The sequence below is a fragment of the Struthio camelus genome, chromosome 3 (genome assembly GCF_040807025.1).
Source record: "Struthio camelus isolate bStrCam1 chromosome 3, bStrCam1.hap1, whole genome shotgun sequence".
Classification (NCBI taxonomy): Eukaryota; Metazoa; Chordata; class Aves; order Struthioniformes; family Struthionidae; genus Struthio; species Struthio camelus.
Genome location: NC_090944.1, coordinates 56,881,558 through 56,906,422, shown reverse-complemented (window position 1 = coordinate 56,906,422; position 24,865 = coordinate 56,881,558).

Genomic DNA, 24,865 nt, shown 5'->3' with positions numbered 1-24,865 from the left:
GCAAGAACTTGATCACTATGTTTAAAACAAGAAATCTTTAACTTAATTTTTTTGTATTTCAAAACATTTTCTTACTTTAGGTAAGAATGACATTCTAACAAGAATTTCAGCATATTTAGTCAGCAAATATTTGAAACATTGTCTCCTGGGTTTTCTAGCACCATCTCGGATTGAGAAATTAGAAAAATTATACTAGAGTTTCCCATAGTCTGAATTCCTTTCTGTACTGTAGACTTGAGTACACACGTGGAAACAAAATGTATTATTCACCAAAACACAGTGCAGCATACTATTAGAATTGAATACTGCACTAAAGTCGCCTATTGTTTCCGTGACTCTGCTTCAGCTGAGTTTATAAACTCCTCCAGCAAAACAGTGAGGCTTATAAATTCCTTGACATCAGCAATGTTTATAAATATATATTCTGTCCTGGACTGTTTTCAATTTGATTATCAATGCACGTAAATAACACTCAAAGTTCTTCAGTTTTCTAAGAGCTAATAGGTGTTCTTCCTACATCTATTCTCTTCTGTCTATTTCACTGTCGTCAAAATATTGATGAATCTTAAGGGGTTTCTGACACCTCAAGCATCTCTTTTCCAAGTATAGGTTGGATGGTATTCACTGACAGGAACTTCCTGGTTCTGTAGCAGGGTTAGGAATCTAACACATATGCACAATGATTTGCGTTTTCTCTCTAGTCCTACATTTCTTTTTATCCTGTGAAACGTATTTATATTCTAAATAGCTTTTCTAAATAGCATGTTGAACTGAGCTGGCAACAGGTTAAGCCTGTTTGATGTAGCCAAAAGTTAAAAACACAGCCAATTCTCAAACTAGCTGTTAAAAGCATTTTCAGTACACTCATTCCTTGCCATTGCTGATTTTTCTCATGGGAGCTGTAGGAATTTGGCTCAATAGGTAGTGCTTCTCCTCCCAGCCATGAAAGACTGAAACTGGATGTCCTCGGTCCCCATAATCAAAGATGGCTCTTACCTTGAGGATAGTGGGATTCGGCCACTACTTTATAACTTATAACTTTAGAAACCTTACTGAATTCTTTTTGTGTTGTTCTGTCTTCACAGTGACATGCAGTAGCAGCACAGCACAAAATTTTAAAAGAATATGTAGCAAATATAACGTATACCAAGTTTCCATAGATTTTTTTTAACTGGCACTTAAATGCAATACAGAGTTTTTGTGTGCTTGTGTGCCTGTGCCATAGCTCTCAGTAGGCATTTTGTTGGCTATTCCTAAGCTTATAAATATGGCTATGTATTAACTCAGGCTGAGTGCGTAAAGTAGCACAGAGGAGATTATTACAAGGTTCCTTTCAAGGTAATAGACATTTTTTTATGTTTTTCCAACATATAGCAACCAAATCACTGCCCATTCTAATAGATTACTTTTCATTTAGTAGTATATGCAGATTGCATTTTGTAAAACCTACTTGCTGCTTCTTTTACCTGAGGTATTCTTGTCTTCACTCCAAACTTGGTGAAAATCAGTTGAAAGAATGAAGTCCTGCCACACTCCTGTGTCTGCGGTTTTGCAGCAGCTTCACTGAAAGTGTCTTGAGATCTTCACTTTATACTTTTCTAGCCTAAAATGGGCTTTGAAATATTTTGCTTCAGTTAGTTTTCAGTGATGGAAAACTATCTACATTCTCTAAGATTTATTAGAGGCACTACCATAGGACTTCCTTTACCCTTCTTCCCCAAAAGAAGAGTCCTTATAAAGAAAACTAATTTGCATTCCCAGCTCTACTGTTTTTATTCAAAAAAGTATCTCTATATGGTTACTGCTAGGAATCTCACAAATAAAATCAGTTCCTAGAACTTTCTTAGTTTCACTCAATCATTCCTGGTTTCAAACAATCCAGCTGATGTTCTGTGACTGCTATTTATCACAATATCTGTAAATACCTTCCACCTTATCTTATACTTCAATATATTCAAAGCTCCTGCCTATTATTCTTGTGCGTGGACTATGAGCAATTTGGGATAGAGGCATCATTCCTTTATTGTGCAGTACCTCATGGTGATTTAAAGTTTCTACCTTACACAATTTCAATAAAAAATCAGGCATAAATAAAGAAATAATGTTCAGTACAAAAAGAATATATATTTGCTTTGGGAGTTCTACATGATATAAGGTAATCACTTTGGCTAGGGATGACTGTTATTTCATCCAATGCTTAAAGCTACTTCTGAAAATAAACTAGAACAGAGAAAGTTAAAGCAGAAAGAAGCATTAAGTGGGAGCCTGCTGTATACTGAGCTATCACTCACTTATATACATTTTTTATCAACAGAATATGCTGGTACCTATTAACAGAAACAAGAAGGTTTTCCTTCCAGAAGAAGGAAATGAAACATACACATTTATGAAAACAAGCAATTTAAAATATCTTGATTATTATTTTAAGGTCTGGAGATATTAAAAATTACTTATTTGCTCTGTATTTTCTTAAATATGTGTTTACATTTTTCACTGTACAAAAGAAAAATATCTGCTTTGATAAACAAGTGGTTAGAGCACAGTACCCAGTAGTCCTGCAAACTATCCCACTACGCTAGTCTTTTGGAATCTTCTTAGTGACTAATCTTGTCAATGATAATAAAAAATGTCCTTTTTCTTTCTTTCCAGTCTGACAGTCACAGTTTATCTTTTCAGCAAATGCTCCTTCTCCTTTGGAAAATTGACAAGGACTACGTTCCTGGTAGCTAATGGCTGTTATCACTTCAGTTTTACAGATGATAGATTTTCTTCTAAATATCCTCAAGGGTGATCTTTGCTAGCAGTCAGTGTCTACCTTGTGCTCATCTTCTGAATTTGGATATGGTTGATAGAAATTTCCAGTGCCTTCACTGGGGTTAGTCTTTTCAGCCCCTTAGATAATGACTCAGCTTATTTCTGATAATATTGTAAAGGAGATCCTTTGTGTGACTGACTTGTGAGAAAATTATTCCCTAAGCTTATTCATTATTTTTGGGAAAGGAAGGGAGAATGAGAAAGGGGAAAAAAATTCTCTTCAGTCAACCAGAGTGGAGGGATATGTGTTAGAATTTATTTTTCCTCTCAGAAGCAGAGATTTTATTTACAATTTACATTTACAGTATTTATCCCCGTGAATTATTTTTAATGCTACAATTAGGAATATGAAATGATTAAGAGCACTCTGTCCTGTAGTTTTAGTGCAAACCCCAACATTCAACAATATGCAACCCCTTTTCTATTAATCTTTTCCATTTTGAAAACCAAAAATATGTTGAAAATATCATTTCTGATTGTAAGATGATTTCAAATGCCAAAAGACCCATCATTTTAAGCTCAAAAAATGCTTTCATTTGTACTAGCTAAATTTTCAGAAAAAAAGACTCGGTTATACTTAGCAGCAGATATCTGTATTTTGGAAGCACTGGAAAATTTGAAATTTCGTGAGGGTACATGCAATGTGCCTCTGTGGCTCAAGCCTACAGATAGAAGCCAGAAGGGTGACTCTAGACTGGTATTTAAGCTGTAGTATACACACGTTGGATCCTGGTCCTGACAGAGCTTGTTACTGAGGCTAGCTCCTTTGAAGTCAATGTGTGAATCCAGTCTCACCTATGTTTCTTGTCAGACATTATTTTATTCTTGGGAATGTTTAAGTAAAAGACAGCTGATATAGCAATGACCACATGTAATCCACATTTCTTACAGAGTAAGAGGGAAGAATAGGAAAATAAGGACATCAGAAGAACACAATTCATGAAGTGAACCAATGGAGAAGCTTCCATGGAAACTATATCTAAGAGGGAAAAAAGAGAGTGCAGGACAGTTGGCAGTTCTTTAAAGGATACCAAGGGCGCACACACAAACTATTTCAAGTAGCAGAAAGAATTAACAGGATTAAATGACTAAGTATAAAAGAATTTCTTAAACTTGGTGAAGTCAAGTCATATAATGAGTTAAAACAAGTCAAATACATTTAAAAAAATCAATAGCATGATAATATAGAAATGGCAGACAAGTTTATCTGCTACTCAGGGAACAAGGAAAGGTAACACTGAGAAGGCACCATGTTTAATGTTGTTTTTAATTCAGTCTTCATAAAATGAGTCAGCTGTGATTAGCTGGCTAGCAATATCAAGGACAGAGTGACGAAACAGGGATATAACAGTTTAGAGGGTGCTTACATAAATTAGACGTTTGCAGATCGGTTGTGTCTGATGAAATTCACACAAGAGTACCTAGAAGATAAAGCTATTATATCTGGAACCTCTGGAGGACAGGAAAAGGATTCTAGCAGACTAGAAAAAGGAAAACATAGTACATACCTTAGAAGGAAGTGTGTAAGGAAGGCAGGCAGTCTTTATCATACAATGGAAAAATTTGGAAGCACTCTAGAAGTCAACAAGACTAAGTAATAACTAATATGGATTTTTCAAGGATAAATAATGGCAAAACAATATCTTTTTTTTTCATGGTTTTTGATGTAAAATCAAGAGTATCAAACCTTTTCAAGCTTTGTTAATACAGGAGAAGCAGATGTCACAGTAAGTGACACTGGGAGAATAAACTACTACTAGATGTGAAAATGAAAACTGAAAATTTGGTTTTGGGCAGTAGTTATCAATTGCTAGACTAAAAGGATGTACTGAGTAGCATCCAGACGTTGAACCCAGGTCTGCTAGTATTCAAGGCTTTCGTTAGCAGCTTGGATAAAGGAACAGAAAGTAGGTTGTTAATGTGAGACAATCCTACCTGGAAGTGACTTCAAATATTTTGGAGAGCAGGATTAGAATTCTAAATGATCTTGACAAATTGGAGACGTGATCAGAAGTGATAAGACACATTCCCACAGGAGAAAATGCAAAATTCTGTATTTAGGTACAAATGATCAGCTACATAAATTCAAGACAAGAAATGACAGACTAGGTACAATTGTGAAGAAAAAAAAACTATTAATAAAACAGGCAAAAATTCAAACATTGACCTGTACTGTCATGTAGTTACAAGAAAGCCAGATATCAAGCTGGGACCTATAAGCAGGGTTTGTAATTTGGGAAATATTCTGCCCCACTAGGTACTTCTTAATCCTGCGGAGAAGTTCCGAGTTGAGCTTTGGGTACCATATTTGAGGATTTGAACCAATGGTAGAGTCCAGAAGTGGAATTAAAATTATCAGAAGTCTAGAAAACATTATCCATGCAGAAATACTGAAGGAGCTGAAGCAGTCTGATCCACAGAAGATCATGATCTTCATGTTTGTAAATAGGTTCAAAAAGGAAGGGCATTAATTCTTCCCAGTGTCTGGAGAATAAAGAGGGATTAATTTAGATTTTGGAAAAGAAACTTTTCAATTATATTTTCAATACAGTGAAATACTGAAAAAGAGTGATTCAAGAAGTCTCGGAATGTCAAACGCTAGTGGATTTTTAAGGAGAAGATGGGCAAGTGTCTATGAGAAATGGCAAAATATTTCAAGTTTTGCCTTGAGGAAGCAGATCCTCCTCATGATGTGTCAAGATGCCTTGTAGCCCATAATTTCTTTGATAATGCTTATGCTGAAAAGGAGAAATTAGGTTATTCATTACAATTAAAGGGTTCACTCTAACCATGCACAAGTTAAGTTCTTCAAAGTATGAATTATGCCTGGTGCTAATCAAATGCCTCGTGGGCCCCATAGGCCTCTTTCCTGCCCCACAGACCCTCCCTGGCCTCCTCACTGCCCTGCAGACCCACCTGTCCTGCTCCATAGACCCTTTTCTTACCCCACTGGCCTCCCCCGTTCTGCCCCATAGCCCCCTTCCCTGCCCTATAGCCCCTCTGTGTCCCCACATGTCTTCTCCCTGCCCCATAGACCCCTCCGTGGTCCCCCTCACTGGCCTGCAAACCCCCCTCATATTGCCCTTGTAAGATACAGTCTTCCACTGAGATGCATGCATTTCATGCATTCAGGTTAATATAAGCCCCACAAGCACTATCCAAGAAAAAATAACCACCACTATGTATTAGTTCTGAAAGAACAGATTAGAAGATGAGAAAAAACTACTTGCAAAGATTTTGAATAATTTATATAGAAAGTATTTTAAATTTAAAGCAATTTGAAGTTGCTGTGTATTATATAAAAATATAAAACTTATGTAGAATTAAGATTATCCAAAAGAATGAAAATAGGGGATCAAGCATATCAAGAAAATTAGAGAAAAATAAGTAGCAAATTGGAATTCTAAGATTTTTAAAATAGTTCAGACATTCAAATTAATATGAAAATAATTATAACCTTGATGTTTGTAAGGAATTCACAAATTCTTTCACTTGTGTAAAACAATGCATTAAATTGGTATGCTCACTAGAACTTTAGATTTTCCTTTTTTTACTGTCAAAACAAAGTCTAAAAGGTAAAAATGTATGTCTATTCATGTCCTGTGTTAAGTGAGCCACCTTTACTTTTGAACCACTGGCTTTTATTACCAACTGCCAGAGCACCATCGAATTTAAATTATTGCTGTGTGTTTTTTTTTTTCCTTTATTATCTCTAAGGTATAAATCTTACTGACAGAGGAACACTAAAATAAATATTTAGCTGCCATAAAGGCATGTCTGAGGTTTTACACCAGTATCAACTTCTGCAAAAAATGTGGAAATTCCCTGAAGAATTCAACACTCCAATATTTGCTGTTTTATAGATCAATACTAAGACTTTTTAATACTAGAATCTTTTCTATATGTAAAAACATACAAAAGTTCAAAGCCACCTTTTGGGGAAAATCTCTCTCTCTCAAAAAAAAGGTTTAGTTTGGCCTAGGTTAGTATGCCAAAACATTCCAATATTCCAACTTTTAAATGAGTACTTCACAAATTATTCTTATTATTGGGTTAAACAGTATAGAAGTAAAGAGGTATTTTTATTCTTTCTTACCTCAGAACATAGCACCAAATGTGTCATTCTTTTTCCTGTGAAGCTTCTGCAGCTGGGACTATCCAAAGCCGTACCATTAACCTGGGGCTAATGAAACCTAGGTTCAATGTTGTGCTCTGTGGCTGACTTCCTCTTTGACGGTCATCTAATTGCAGTGATGATCATCTTTCCTGGCAAAGTGGGGCAGTAGGAGTTCCTTATGTCAGGGAAAGGAAGCACTGCAGTGAAATTATACTCTCAATCTAGCTACATTTGTAGATCAAATCAATTCACAGGTTCTCATTTTTTGACAGTTCTGAAAACTGGGTCCTCTTTATTCTTCAAAGCGGGCACTTAACTGTAAGTGACTTGTCCAATATCATACAGAAATATAGTTTCATTAGTGAAAGCATGCACTTATGCAAGTCTTATCCTTGTGCTTCTGAAATCGATGTTATGTAGTTAATGTCTGCTTTGTCTCCCTCATTCATAATGAGTCAACAAGGTCATTTTTAAGCTAAATAGGTTATGCTATTGCAAGTCGTATGTAACAAGTTATCTAAGGAAATATGAACCAAAGTCATAATGAGAATAGACTATATCAATTAAAAAAAAAGTAGCAAATGTTGTGAATTATGATGAATATTGTCATAAATACGGTCAGAGTATCTGATTCCTTTTACTTTCCATTTACTTATAACGCACTCTTTCTAACTGACAGTGCACAAATGTGTATACATAGGCACACACCGGGAAAGATGTAAAAAGCAAGATAAAGTTTTAAGAACAGTACCCACAAGGACTGTGACTATATATATAATTTTCAAAATGGTCAGACATGTCAGAATGTTATTTGTACCATTTCACTGTGTTAAATTTCCTTCATGCCTGAGGGATAAGGACCACTAAATATTTTTACAGTCTTAGGATGTTAATGTTGGATAGGTCGATTTTTCCTACTTTTCTGTTTGTGTTAAAATCTTTTTCATGGCAATTTTAAAACATAATTTACTTCCACATGGTTTTATTTCATTTCCTTAATAACTGATCCTCCATTAAAATGAGAAGAAAAATGGCACAGAGTTAATCTGTTCTCATGACAATTGTAGGGTTATATTATAATGAGAGCAAACCTGGGGACAAAATGTATCAGTTCTGAGAGAAGGACAGGAATGAAAATAGGAAATGGATATGAAATTATCCCTGTCTCCTTGTTCTCATGATGTTATCTTTTTGTTCATTTCTGATGCCAATACATCAGAAATTAAAGTAGAGAGTGGACAGCTTTTTCTCTTGTGGTAGTTATATTCAGTCTACTAGAACAATATACTCTGAAGCTTTTCAGACATTGTATCTGTCTATAATGTTTTTTATTATTTTGGGGGTAGTATGACCACCATTAAAGAACAAGAAAACTAATTCATGAAGGTAGAAATATATGCAAGAAAATGTCAATTTTTCTGTCATGTTATCAGTAAAGTCTCTCTACGTTTAGCTGGTGAAGTGTGAAATTCCGTAATGTTAAATATTAAAAGCTACCTTTCGACAGCTTGTTGCAAAGAGATTATTTTCGAGGAAACTGATCCCCATGGAGAGTGAACAACTGAATTTCTGAATGGACTGAAATACAAGTTGGGACTTAACTGTCTCTAAACTCTGTGGATTTCTGACAGTACAACCAGTGGAACTGGAATATCAGAAAATGTTGTTCTCAAATATACCTTAATTTATGTAAAAAATTAAAAGGGAAAGATTTCAAACTTTGACAAGCCCATGTCTAGTGAATCCAAAGTGATATGTAAGTCTCATTTTTTCTTCTCTTCCTCTTAAAGAATGCCTTCTCCAAATAAAATTGCATTTTATCTCTTGTTTGAAGTATTCCTTAATATTTTTTCCCATGTCAGACTAGTGGTGAGTTTCAAAACAGCTGACAGTTTTATAGCCAAGGAAATAGTGTTCAAAGAAGAAGAAAGGAGGGGAAGAAAAAATCAGTTCTTAGGGATGCTAAAGTGAATGAACCAAGATAGATCAGAACGTCACCTCTTCCACCTGGTCCCAGTCTGTTCAGACTGTAGATAAAGCACAGATCTATGTGTCTGTGTAATTAATTCAATACAGATAACTTTGAGTGCCCTAAAAAGAGGCTTTAAACTGATAAATTTGAAAATTCAGTTTGACAACCTTTTTTTCTGCTATGGGCAAGGGCAGTTTAAGTCATGATACAGATAAAGGAGGAAAAACCTCTTGAATTGACTGGGCATAAGCGATAAGTGCCTGTGCCTGAATGTTCTTTTTGACATCATCATCATTAAGAAGGCTTTGATCACTGTGAAGGAGTGCTAACTCAATGAGAATAACAATTTATTAATAAAGGTATCATAAAAAGACCTAACAGTACAACACAGAGGAAAGAAATAGCTTTTCACACAAATATTAGGTATGCTAAGAAGCACAGAAAAAAATAATTCTAGAAAATACCAGTACCAAATATCTGTTATTCTATCCTTTTACCTTGTTAATTTTTTAAATAAAATCAAAGTGGACATGTTGTAAAAAGTCTGTATCCTCTTCACTTTTAGAAACCCTGAGAGGAAAATACTATTTACAGTATTCAAAAACACAGCAGTCTTTTCCTTTTATTTTTCTCTTGAAGTTAGTCATCATGGTAATACAACAACTTTGGCCTCATTAGATTTTATTTCAATGCGATAGACTATGGCTGTCTCTGTGATTATTCCAGGACTGCATTAAAGGTTATACTACATTCTGACAATAGGTTTTGCAAGGGTACCTCGTGTTATCCAGAGAAAGCAGATTCAATCAAAATAAATTTATTCTTCAGTTTAGGACGTGAAGGGAGAGAGAACAGTGTCATTATTCTGAAATGTAGTATTAAATGTCTGGCATATAAATTAATGCCTCAGTCCAAGTCAAGGAGTCTCATTACATGAAAGACGCAACAAGTTTTGGCCAAAAATGTGTAAGAAATGTAAATACCTGATTTATATTTATAAAACATAATTCACATTCCTTCACTTTAATACTATCTCTGTGATCATGTACAATATTTTTATCATAACTTTTCTAAAGTTTTTGCATAGATTTTAAAGTAGCACATATTAAAGATATAGCAGATGTAAAAGGCAGACAGTGCTAATACAGAATCTATTAAAGACATTTTTCCTTTATATATACTTCCTAGCATTGATGTCCTACTTCCTTTGAGCAATAAAGATGTATTGAATGCTTTCCTTAGCAAACAAACAAATGAACAAACAAACAAACAAAAACCCCAGAAAACTCTTCTGGGCTTTCCTAGACACTGTGAATGTGGATTGCACCTAGCCTGTCATTTCTCATCCTGTATTTATGTAGCTGGTTATTTGTACCTAAATACAGACTTTTGACACTTTACTCTCACCCATTTGTCTGGCTAGGATGCTCCAAACTTCTGTGATCTTTTTATTCAAGGAGAGTACGGTCATGAAAACTTTCTCGGGGCTCCTAATCTTGCTGTTGACCCTCATGATCAGGTGAATTATTATTTGAATTAACGATGTCAATTCATTGTTGTATACACACTTTTGCTATGGCATTTCTTTGTGGATATTACAGTAGTATGTAATAGGAGAGTGTTAAAACAAATTGTGGTTTTAGTATCTAACTTCAGCCAGGGAATGAAGAAGAAAGAAGAAAGGAACTTGGGAAGAATGTGAAGGTTGAGATAACAGCCAATAATGAATCTCTGTATGGGGTTTTCGTTACCTCACTGCCAGTTCCCCACCTCTCAGTTCTTATCTCTCTTTTTTTTTCCTGTATCTGATCTATGTTTTTAGCTACCTAGAAATTATTCCATATGACTTAGTAGACACGAGTTACTTCTGTACAGGCTTAAATCAGATCTGTTGTCTTCTCCAGTCAGGATTTGTATGGGATAAGTTTCTTCTCTGAAGTATTTTAGACGGGGTAAAATAGTTTATTTTCTTTTACCTTGAAGGTCATTCATTTCTCTTCTGAAATAAGATACAGGCTAATCCCCTCCTCATTAACATAAAAGTTTTTTTTCCTATAAATCTGTAAATGTCTTGGAATCATCTGTTGTGCTGGCTTCATTTGCAAACAATTTTTTACTTCAAAGAGGTACAACTAGCACCTCTGCTTTCAGTAGCTTGTTGCATTATTTCAGTAGGGAAAGTTTCTTTCAGTGTAACTTCCACTTCCATGATTAAATGCATCCATGATGTAAACATCTAACATTCTGATTATATTTAGCTTTTTATTTGCACTTGAATAAGATTAGGCACAACATTAAATAAACAGTTTTGTACAGAAACTAACTGATCCTCAGACTCTTTCTTTTATGAATATCATTATAAACATACATGAAGTTGGAAATTCAAAGAGATGAAAGAAAAATCAACAGAAAATACAATATCCTCTAAACTGGCATATATTAATATAATGCTTGATTGCTGTATTATAGTCTTCCTTCTAATTCTCCATTCCTATTTAGCTTAAGTCCGGAGATATATACATAGGCTACATCCTGGAAAACTAGACTCTTAGGGAATATATCATTTCAAAAAGAATGAATTTTCTCCCTGGATTATTTTGTTCTTATTGTTTCCAGCTTTCCTATTGCAGGGTTTTCCTCAATTTCAGATCCATATGCAGTTTCACAGAACTTAATCTTTCTTCCCAATCAAATATATATTTTTGATATAGGTACTACCATTCTCGAAAGCCCTATTATATACGCTTTAGATACTATTCCGCGAGCTGGCATTCTGATGCTTATTAAATACTTTTATACACGTACCTAAGTAACACCGTCCTCTACCACTTCACGTTGTTATTAAATTAAAAAATTGAAATGCATTTGATAAGAAAAGAACTATATTCTTTGTCTGCCTTTGCCTCTGAATATGGAAAAGGCTACTCACATTTTCTGTGTAATCTAAAAGTCTGCCAATGTAGAGATAAGATAACTTTGGGTTACATTACTAATCTTAAAGTCTTTTTTTTCTTTCCTCATTCATAATGTGACTGAATACATGTGATTCAATGTTCCAGTGTTGCTCCAAGCACATTAAATTTGAAACTTTTTCAAATTGCTTCATATTTATTGCTATGTATATAATGCTATCCTATTTACGTTTTTGGCCAATAACAGATTTCCTCCTCACAAACAATGGATTTGCCTCACCATACCAGATACTCATGGTGGCACATTTTTATGGTAGATGGTAAGAACGTACCACACACATTTGAATTCTCCAGGCCATTCTCATCCCAAAGCAGAGAGCCCACAGCTGACATTCCTATGTGCCTAAGGTACATATCATGCATCCTGTTACATCTCAGTACCGAGCAGCAAGCATCCCATATGGCTGTCCCTGATCCCGAAACGTAAATAGGTTAAAGAAGCTCATTTCAGATCTTTGCTAGTAAACTGGGCTTGTTTTTTACCTTGAAGTAAAAGTTGCAGATGAACTGAAACTAAGTTTTATATACTCCTTCCCTTTTCCCCAGGAATCAAAAGCACACTCCTTGAACACATTACCATTACTTGGTCTGCAGATAAGTAGTGTTTTTCTACTGATGTGGAACAGCTATTTACCAGTGGCTGTAATTGTACTTCCTTATTTTCTTCATTCAGCATTTGTAGAAAACTTCTCTCTATCAGGTGCTTGCATTTCATGAGGTGGTAGTACATATCACATTTTAACTAGCCTCCTTTTCTTTCCCCATCATCACGTCAAATGAAGAAAGTCCAATGGAGATACTAAGTGCTGTCTTTAAGACCATCAAGATCAAGGGAAGTCTTTTATTGCAAGCTTTTCTTGTTTCCTTGAAAACTCTCCCTAGTGACTCCTTAATGGTCTATTACTCTTCTTACCCATTGGACTGTACATGGTAGGAGTTATTAAACTGTTGCTTAATTTCTTGCGTTCGACAAATTGTTTTAGTAATCATCTTTGCCAAATGGATACCGTTATCTAATTCCATTACATTTAGAATATGTTCCTCTGGGCACAATTTGTCCAGCCAAGATTTCTGGACACTCTCTTGATATTATTATTTTGGAAAATTCATTAGGAAAATTCCTTTCCATGTAGTAGAGGAGTCAATTATCACTTGAAAGTGCTTATTTCCTCTTCATGTTTTTCAGAGAGGTCCATTAAAGTAATTTTGAATTCTAGATTACTGTCAAACATTCCTGTGAAATCTCAAGATAATATTTCTTCTCTGAGGGAGCGTATCTACTGTGACATACATCAAATAATTGGTCACATGCTGCATGATATCTTGCTAAAATTTCAGGCATCATACTGAGGTCCTTCAGTGTTTCTTGAAAGTCTTTTCTAGTTCCTTCTACAACCCATACTGACCAGTCATTTAATTTGGTCAACAATACTAATTTCATTATCTTATACTGCGTTGATAGATTCCTTTGCGGGGGTAGTCTTCTTGTTTTCCCCTTTCAAAAAAATGTTCATTAATCCTTCAGAAGTAGCTTGCAATTTATGGTTTCCCTGATGCTTCATCATATTTCTTTATTCTTTCTGGAGGTTCCTTATATGAGAGTATTACCATCATTTCAGAGTCTTTCTGTGACCTTTACCTCTCTTTTTAGGGAGTACTAATATCAGTTTAGGACTGCCTGTCAGTTTCTTGCCTTGGAAGAAGCCTTGGAAGAAGCTGTCAACAGGCTGGAACCTTCCAGCCTTCCAGTTTATCATGGGATAAGGTGGAAAAATTGCTGCTCAAGCTAGTATTCTGCAAAATGGAAATATAATTGTCATCAATAAAGTCAGACTGTGGGAGCATGCATGGTTGCTTTTCCATGTTTCCTCAGAAATGGTGTTTTAAAGTTCAATAGATTGTGCAGACGAAAATCATTTGATGCATTCTAACCTGAGGTACGGCAGACAACAGAACAAACTTGTAGACTGATCTTATCAGACACTAACCTAACCCACCTATCACCTCTCTTTCTGCTTCTCATTTTACATTTGATTTATATTTGTTTTGTTAGATTCTATGTATGCCACTATCAGAGCAGACTCACAGAGGCTCAGGCTATCTCTGTGCATATTTACTGTCAGAATCTATATGAATTTTAGCATAGGTCAAGATGCCATTCAGAATAATAACAGTAGCTGTACATGAAATTTTGCTTTTGCTTCTGTTGTGCTAATCCTGGAAAACTTGAGAATCCAAGCTCAACCTGTGAGATCGGGATTCCAGTCTCATCATTGCAGAGACAGGAGCCAGAAAAAGCTGCAGGTTGCCCTATAAGAGTTCTGTATTTTAGTTTTTAAACATCACACAGACGAGTTTTCTGAAATAGTTTTACAAGTTTTTTTGTTTGGTTTTATTCCGAGTTCTAACAAACTTTGATGTTAATAGTTCCATTGCACTAGGATTTTGACTATCCTTAGTAAACACCAAGTAAATATGTGTTGGCATTTATTCTTTTCTAAATACTATAACTAGTATAGCAAACTCTTTATTATAGTCATTCTGAAAGGTTGTTCTGACATATCTGGCCACTACTATCCAGAAAATTTTACATTTAAAGTATCCTATATGCTTCTTTCAAAGCACTTTACAAAGAGCATCATGAAAACAGTTCTTCACAGGAAAAGTGTCAGACTAGTATGTGGCAGACCAGCAGGAGAAGCTGAAACTCATTGTGTGAAATGTTACTCGATACAGGTTGAGAAGTACATTTGATTTTTAGAACTAATCAGTAGGTGAGTTGAGAACAGAACACTGAATTTCAACACCTTTCATATCCAGTCTATGTATCAAGCTTGTTCACATACAGGTGAAAATAACTCTTAGTTGGCTCAGATTAGTTCTAGGGGGAAGAGAGCTGAGTGTGCTGCTGTTATCTGTGCATATGCAGTGACTGTAATTTGCTTCAAAGTGCATGAAAAATATGAACTGTAAATAATAAAGAGATATAAAAATGTCCAATTGAAACCTGCTTTCAAAATTAGTGAACTGTTTTCCATCATGCTTTTAAGCTATTCAAGCTGAACAGAGAGTAAAAATGGTGGTGTAAGTTCTGCAAATAGTATATATTAGCTGATGCTCTGTCACAGGACAGATAATAATCAACAACAATATTTTCCCTTCTCTTTTCCTCCTCCGGAATTCAGAAGATAGTGCTTAATAATTCACAGGCACTTAGAGTTGCATAGGTGAATTTTTTTAGGGAAGCAGTATTCTTTTTCGTTTGAGTATTGTTTGCAGCACGTAAAATACTACATTGCAAGCCTTATAGAAACATGTACATACAGAAGCAAACACTATTAGTCTATATGAAATCAACATGCAACTTTGGTAGAGAATATAGTACTCTAATGTTTAATGAACTGACCTTATTATTGAATAAACTCTTTCTACTCAGGCCTCTGGGCATAATCCAATACAATTTATTATAAAATAAATCCAGATTGCTTTAGTTTTCTGCTTTAGTAGGTAATTCTTTATTGTGACTAACAAAGGCACAGAGTGCAAAATAACCCCTATATACTAATAAGCTTTTCCTCAAATTAAAACAAATCATATTTCTCAGAGGTAGCACAAGAATGCGGTAATAAGGCTGTTTCTCCCCAAAGTGATGCGTAAGTAGATAAGAAGCAGGTGGATTACAGCTATGAATATAGTGAAGTTGAAGTGTTAGGATTAGCAATGACTTATTCATGTCCTATACTCGTCCTCTATAGAAAATGGATCAAATAATTCCACAGAGCAACATTCAGTTATATACAGCACCTGTGAGTCCCTTGACGTTAGTTCTCAATGGCTGGCAGCGTGGTGTTCTCTGCTAGAAGCAGAGAGCACCATGAAGTAATTTTCTCCATTTATAAGAGTGAAGTTCACCTTTCTGCAGGCATTCAGTCCATTCTTATCTAAGTTACAGTTATGTGCATAACATGGATTCTTTGGATAAAAAAGGAACATACAGCTCCAGTAGTTCATTTTCAACTGTGCCCATATTGAACATTTGCAGGAGTCAAGAAAGTTCTTATGTGAGATATGTGATGACAATACAAAAGTACAGAAGATGATGGAAACAGAACTGATTAATATTTTGCATATACTGTAAAATATGCACTTTTATGATGAGTAATTTTGGAAATATTCTTTGGGTGTACATTTAAGTCAATTTGTATAAATGTCTATCTTTGTATCTACAGAGGTCCTAGTACAATAAATTGATCCTAAAACAATGATGGGGAATACACTGACTTTAATGTAGTACATAGTAAAGAGTATTTACATTATAATACTTACATATACAAATGGTAAATCAGTATTTAACTATGTTTTAAACACCTGCTTATTTGTCTCTTTGAATGCAAAGTGAATTATCTTCTACATCATCTGTTTTCAACAGGTAGTGGTGAAGGGTGAAATGTCACTTTGTAGATGAGTCAATGGCATGTTAAAGGGACTTGCTTTTGATTTGCAAGTGTAAATTTTGGGAAACTGACATCTCAGTCTGGGGTTGTGGATGAAAGGTAGGCATATGAGCATGTATTCAGACATATTTAAAGATTTACATTTCAAAGATTCACTGCGTTCATCTAATTTAACTTAGTCATCTACATCTGAACTAAAAATGCTAGGCGGCTTTACAGAGAATGAATAGAACAGGCATTTTTAGGGCATGATTCATCTGACCTATTTTAGACAGTTACATGAGGTGATTCATGTGTTAGAAATGCCTATTTTTTTCCCTCTAATTATAAAGGGAGCCTAGGATGATTAATTCAGCTGTATATGGAAGCACTATGGATATATATTTTTGGTCAGAGGCCTCCCACTTAGTGTATCTGACAAAAAAACAAGTTCTTGATAAAAAAGACTGAAGTGATTCAAACTTTTTCCGGCTCTGAGTTAAACCATAGCTAGAAACATGAATATTTGTCTTTCTGTCCGTGCAAAACAGATGATAAAGGAAAAAAGGCAGTTGCAATGGTCAACATACTGATGGGAGCAAGAAAATCATAGCCCTAAGAGAAAGGCAAAGAGAGAGAGAGAATGAGAGAGAGAGGAGATACATGAATTATCTGAGTTTCCCAGAAGAGTCTCCAAGTCAATGATGGCCCTGTCCTGCTGCAGCGGTGGTGACAAAATGGTTCTTCCAGACTCTTCTCCCAGCAGGTTCTGAGTGCCAAGACTGAAAAAAAAAAACACTTAACACTTATGGCAAAGGATAGTCATAACTCTGCTGTCTGCACACCCAGCTCTGCTCTTCAACTATCTTAGCAAGAAGGAGAAGTTGGAGCATGACCACACTCTTCTCTTCAAACTATGATCTCATATAATCCTGGCAACTGCAGGTTCATGTGCTCAGTGCTGGAAAAGCAACAGGGTAGATAAAGTTGCGAAGTTGTGTTGTGGGACTATCTTTGCAAACACCCAGGGTATGATATCCTGTTAACGACTGTGTTCCAGTGTCTTAGTTCAAGGATACACCCTCAGGACACATTTGAATTCTGAGGTAGATGCATGCTGCAGTAAACTTCAGGGTACTGATCTCCTAATTAATCAAACTGCAGAATTCTGCATTTGAGTACTTGTGCACAAACCCAAGTATTCTCTCACAAAACCCCAAATAAGAAAACAAACAAACAAACTCCACAACCCCAAAATCTGAAAAACAAACAACCAAGGGCACAAATGAAAATGGTGCTCAGCAAGGCTGTCATCATAAAATGAAGTCAGGGTATAGGAAGGATGTGTGACTGAGAATTAGGATTTTAAGCCACTGAGTCAGTCTTAGTCTCAGTGTCCTGGTTCATTCAGGGAGAGAAGTACCTGAGAGAACTGCTCTGATGCATCCACAAAATAAAAGATTTTGACTTAGCACTGGTGGTTTGCTTCCCCATTAGGTTTCTACTTTCATACTGAATGTTTGTGATAAAATACAGATCATTTTAGGAATGAGATGATTGTTAAAGTTGGATCTCGACTGACCTACCTTTACAGGGGGAATTCAGTTGTTTAAATAATGGTATCTGATATCAGCAAATGTGTCCTACATGATCTCTAGTTTTTACTCCAGAATGGCATAGATCTTCCCTAGATCATCCTTCATAGCTGCCAACCCTATATAGACGATATTAGCATCTCATATAGCACTGGATGTTTATATTTACGGAAAGTAATTGTGGCCATGCCTACAATGCAGGAGTCTGTATGGGAACAAAATCTCTACAGTGTGATTATAATCAGTGGAAATTGAGAAGACAGAGTATAAGACAGCTGTTCATCACTTTCTAAAATGGCCATCTGCATTCAGTCAGCTGAGCTCATCTTGATTCCACTAACTATATTGACTATATCTGTATTCGCAACAACGTAAGTTTATATACCTACTTCCTCTGATAGTAGCCACCCTAAGTGGCTGAGGATGAGCCGAATTCTACCCGGATTGTTTTTTACGCTTTGCTAAAGAGAGAACTTTGCAAAGTCTGAATCTTGACTCCAACACCAAAAAATTGAACTGCTGGCAGTTTAATTTTTTGATGACTTTTTTTAGGCCTTTGCAAAGGTGAATGTGATTCGTGACATGACAAACATGATAAAATTCTGTAATTACATGTTCTATCCTGTAGGGCTTATTTCTTCTCTAGGCGTTTAGAACATCTTATGCATTACACATGGTGGGCTGCTAAATAAAGCAACAGTTTAAGGATGAGATATGGGTCACAGCTCTGGTTAAGAGACACAGAGTAATCTTTTATATCCCTGTCATCCCATTTCCTTTTCCACCATTTATCTTATTCATTCATTATGATAGTTCTTGTTAACATTGAGGTTTACTAACAAGTTTTGAGGTATATATAGAATAATATTGAATCTCTTTTATAGCTGGATAGATAAGCATCTATCAAAGATCATCTAGATACACTTATTCTGACTCGGTGCTGGAGAATGCCTTCTTGAGGTTGTTTCCAACTGTACCTTTCTACAATTCTGTTAAAATAAGAATTCTTTACTAAGTAACACACAGTAGATATGTCAGAAACATACTCTTTTTTTCTGCTCTCCACTTCTCCACTATTACCATAAGACTTTTCATTTTAATTGTTATTATAAAATGAAATAGCATTTCAGGCATTGAATGTTATTTCATACACTAATTACTAGAAATAAACTTGCAGGCACCAAGAAGCTTCTCTACTCTAATCATCAGTAAAGAAAGAATTGTAACTCTGACTTTATTTCTAGTTCCAATGCATAAATGCTAAAAGAGAAAAAACAAGACTCAATAGAAAGAAAAGGACTGCCTGTCTTCATTCTGAGGTGTTTTCAGTTAAGTCTTATTGTTGATCCAGCCATCAAGCTTTATCATAGCTAGAAAAAGGTTAATTTCCATATTATTTTTAATTGCTTTATGTATAAATTTATCCATTTTACTATGATTTGATTTGTTAAAAAGACTTTTGATTTGTTACCATTCTTTAACTCAGGTGACTATTTTTTTTTATGAATAAGTGACAGATACCCTGTACTTATTTCAATACTTGTTCTTTGATCACTTTGTTTCCCCTAAGACTGGTTTTACTCAGCTCCCAAGGCTGCATTACTTTGACGACCAGTAACTGACCACTGGTGAGTTGTTCATAGCCCTTGGCGCTCCAGTTTCATCCTCTGCTTGCACTTTCAAGGCCTACTCAAGGCCTACCACCCCATGCCTTTATTCTTTTACACTACATATTTATTCTAGGGTCAGAGATAGTCCATTCAACACAGAATAATTACTTGTAATAGCTATCTGTTAGTTACCAAAAAACCTCAAAAAAAATTGTTACACCATTCAATTGTACAAAGCTAAGCAAAAGTCAAAACAAAGAAGTGACAGTCTGTTGGCTGTTAGATAATTGTCATTACAATCCAAAACAAATCTCCAAGCAGGCTGAGACTAGTCCATGCCAAGCCTGACAACTCATGAGGCCTGTGCTGTTAGCTTAACTCAAAGCTTGTGGCCTTGTAAGCAATGGCAGCTCTATATTTTGTGGGCTACACCTCTATATGTCACAGTACTCATGAGGAACCTGTTTTCCTCTGGAGAAGCAGATGTAGGTAGGCAGGACCCTACATTGTCTTGAATATCCATAAGACTTCTTTGAGTGAACAACTGAACTGAGCACTAGTGTTTACATTGTGGTAAGGGGTGAGAAGAAGAAGAATTATCTCAAAGATCAGTTTTACATATGACAAAGAATACTCTAAGCCTTCATATTTTCGCTTTAAGTAATTCACTCCTTTAAAAATGAAATTAAAATAATAAGAACAAAAGGCAGAATAATTAGGTAGTTTAAGGTTATGGAGTAATATACCCTCATTTTAAAATTACAGTTAAAGAGATTAATTTGGGACTCCAGTTCTTTATAAGCGATGCAAGGTAGAAATAGATATAATATTTTCTGGAGTGTGTTAATAGGTAATATTTATCTTGATTTGTTAGGCTGTATCTACTTTACCAAGTAACATAACACAGTAAGAGCAGATCAGTAGACTGAAAGCAGCGGGGTGCTGGAAGCCTACATGTGCAAAACATGCAGTTCAAAGTTTTTACTTCATATAAGATTAAGTCTAGTCCAACATTCTCATCTCACATGATCCAAACCGTCTGAAGGAAAGTTATCCCCAAATCATTGCATCCTCTGCTGTGGGCTCCTCTCTGAATCCATCTTAGAAGGATCAATATGTTCTTTTGTCTATTTCATCCAAATGACCGAAATCCATCACTGCAATGTTATCGTTGCCCGTATAAGGGTTTACAGAGGGAAGCAAGCTTTATTTCTGATCTTTTCCAAGTGACACTATGGTTCCTGTTGTGGACTAAATGTTTCATTAGCAGTACTGGCATGTCTGCAAAAAAGACCCTTCCTGTTCCTCCCACCTGCTCAGGGTGCTCTCATGACCTGTGAGAACTGATTCCTTACCCATAGGCTGCCTGTAAAGAGACCATTCCCATGAAGAGGAGCAGCAGTGAACTGAAAGAGTTGTGAACCCAAGGAGTTCTCCTAAAACTCATTTTAGTTAAATATTGTTTCAGTCTGTAATCTAAAGAAGTTTCTTGAGGTTATCATTGATTCCAGCTTCCAAAATCTTATACATAGATCTTATTCTTCTCCTCACTACAAATTAAATAATTTTTGAAACTGAGAAGTAAAGTTTGCTGTGCAGAGCAGAACAAGGCTTTCATGTAAGAAATGGATCGGCCCAGATCAGTCACTAAAAAGAACAGATCACTTCTGAAAGTGGGAAGTCAGCCCTTTTAGTGACTGATTCAGGCCAACCATTTGTTACTTGAACTAGCAATCTTGGCCAAATTCCTTTTGTTGAAGCACATGCTGCACTTTGACTTTACTTCTCAGAAATTCTATTCATTATGTTAAAAAAGAAAGAAAGAAAAGAAAATCATAGGCACACTGAATGAAATATATAGCTTTTCCACTGAGGGTGGAAGGGAGAAAGAATAAGAGACTGAAGATAGATGTTACAGAAATTTCTCTGAAACTGCTATAATGAAGTTAGTTTACGAACGTATAGAGAATAGTAAAATTGTAATAGAGATGTTGTGGGTTATGGTCTGAGCAGACAGCATGCTCATTTAATGTCTGTTCTGCATTTCTCATTTAATGTCTGTTCTGCATTTCTCTATTCTTTACTAGTACCTTTAGTAGTGCATTGTGAATTAATTCTACTTTTATTCAATGATGTTTCATGTAAAATGAACAAACAGCCCCATATAAAGGCCTGAGTACTGAATTTCCTGCTATTATGTGAAATTCACTATCTGGAGCCCTCTTACACGCTTTCTATCTCAATAAAATTAACATAACTTATTTCTGGAACAGGATCACTTAAGTAACATTTACCTCATCAGAGTCCATATAGTCTTTTAAATAACACAGCTTACTTACCAAATCTTTTAGTCTCAAAGCAAGATTTCTGGAGTTTCTGGATCTCAATAGATTTAGCTTTAACCTCAGGTAGATTAAGATTTACTCTGATGCATATCTCTGCGTATTGTGCAAAAGCAGAATCGCAATCATCTCCAGAACAAAGATGTATCTGTTAAGACCATATGGGGCTATAAGCAGAAAAGGGAGGAGAGATGTGTCTTAAATTACAGTTTTGGATTGTGAGTCCTTTTCGAAATCCAGTATCGACTAGAACAGAATAGTTTTGCGAGATTCTTCGCTAATGTAAGCAATTGAGGAGACACAGCTGATATCTAAAATATATGTCAACAGAAACTTGGCAAATTATCTAGGAAAAATAGATAAGTGATAAAACTTAATCTTAATTCTAAGTAATTTTATAGATAGCTTGAAAGAAAAAAAAAATCTGACAATAGCTACATGATCTGGGTTATATTCTTCTTTCATTCATGCTACCCACAAATAACTTTGCTGAAGCAAATCAGAACAGCATTGGAGCAAAACTCTGAAAAGAAGTAGTAGGGTTAGAAGGGACCAGTAAGGGTACTATTTAGCCCTAGTTTTATCTTTACTGAGAGGCACCAAGTCTGTAAACAAGTCCCGTTTTGATTAAAAAATATTAATTCTAAAATTTTCATTTTGCAGTTCCAATGATTCCAAATTCTAATCTAAACTGGCTTTTCATTTAATTAAAACAATATAAGGTTCAAAAAAAGTCACAAAAATATGTCTTTGTTGGGCTTTTCTCAAATTCATGCTAACTGGCTGCTAATCTTTCACTCTTTCATGTGTTTGTATGATGTGCTTTGATATTCTTCTAAAAATGGCACTTTGTGATCTCACTTAATAGCTACTGGTTTTAGTAACCATTTTTAAAAGTTCTGAATTAATGAAATTAGAACTAAGAGTACATTTACAGAAGGTAGGAAAAAACACAACAAAGCAAAGAGAGAGGGTTCAGCAAGACTGAACTCCTATTTAATTTAACAGATGTCATTCTTTTTAAATGTCAGACCAGAAGAAATTCTGGATTTGAAAGACAAGAGTTCTTATATTTTCATTTTCTCCTATACTCGAAATAAAAGATGAAGTATGTTAGATAAAAATTAACATGAGTTCTAGGTACATAAAACTAGAAAAAGTACTAAATTTATTGAAGATCTTTCATATTTTTGGAAATCACTGACCTAGTTCCCAGGAAATGCTATCTATTCATTACAAATCACAATCTGCAGTTGTCAAAAAAAGATCAGACTTCAAAATCTAAAATTCAAGAGTTATGCCTTAAGCTAGTTGAATAATTAAACTGTTCTTGAATTTGCAAATATGTTTATATGCATAGCTTGCTTGTACAGAGAGGTGGGGAAAAGACTGATTGGGGTTCATGAGTAACTTTCTGGGTCATATAGTGTTACTGAGTTCAGCAGCATCATGCTATCCTTCCTCCTTTTCCTCCTCAATGACATACTGATTACAAAAAAATGCAACATGATGCAGTAGGCAAAAGTTTAAGACACTATGAAATGAATAACAAGGGTCAATAGAAATCTTTAATACAAACTTTGTCAAGTTCTAAAAGTAGAAAAAAAGGGGCCAAATGTTGAGGCTGTACTATTACATTTGGCTGAAATATATTATATTAAAAGCAGAAAATCCAAATTGTTCTAATGTTATTGTATCAGTTATTTCCAATTATCAATGCTGTTCACTTAGTTGATTTTTTCTTTCAATTTGGATGATGAAACTAAATAATTTAATTTGATTAACCTATTTCTCACAAAGGATGAAATACTGCATTTACATTTTGTGAAAGACTCAAAATCTATTCTTTTTAAGATTCCTCAGGAAAAAAAAATCTTGTTCATTTTGCAAATCTTTATACCTTTATCCCCAAATAAATTTGGACAATGTTTCTAAAAATATTGGTAATGAGTATGGTCATAGGAAAGTAGTGAAAATTGATCATTTCTGATAAGATCACATAAGCTGCTTTCTGAATTAAATCCTTTAAAGTATTATGAGTCCAGTGTTTCACACCTCCAGATATTAACATATTCATGAAAGGATGTGTGTAGGAATTAAAAAAAAAAAAAAACACATCAAAAGCAGAAAGTTTTGGTTGCACCTTAAGACATGGAATATAAGTTACTAATCAGCCTGTAAGTATTTCCAATCATACTGAAGCCAAATTAATGGATGAACAGTAGATGAACAGTATTTTTCAGAGCTCATCACGTCTTCTGTGTCGGGACAAGTTTTGCATTTGAAAGTTACATTTTGTCTTGCACTGAGAAAAAAATAAAAGACACTTTTTTTTTCCTCTGGTAACACATTTAAAATGCTTAGAAGCACAACGTGAATCATTCAAAAATTTATTTAAGCTAAATACTGAATGAATATTCTAATCAAAAACCTGATAATCTCTATCTAGAAGTATGACAAAAGAAGAAAAAAGCCCATAGGTGAAATATTCATGTACAGACTGTGAATCGTTAATTTATTGGATTGTGAAAAAGCCACCCAACGGAAATATCATGATAGTTATTTGACTGTCCCTGAAATAAGACTATACGCTGCCCAGGTTATTAGGCTATGTTGGGTCACTGTGTAGGTCTTTTTTGCCATTAATTTCAGATGTTTTTATGCAATGTATTATCTGGCGATCAAAACATTTTTATTTCACATACTTGATTTATTAATCCATCCAGTATCTTTATATAAACAACATTTCCCAAAGATGTGTACAATACAAATGTGATATCAAATATAATATCAAATGTAATATCAAATAACAAGCCTTGCTTATTATGTTATGAAGATGGTAAATATTTAAGGCAACTTCATAGTTACTTGGGATTGCATTAATGTGCTATCTCATGTAATGTCAAAGGTCAAAATCTTTTCAACATGCTTGAGTAGAAAAAGTTAGCTGTCATTTGAGGTGAGTATCTAACACAGACGGAACAGGTGGTTTGACTTCGCTATGTATTTG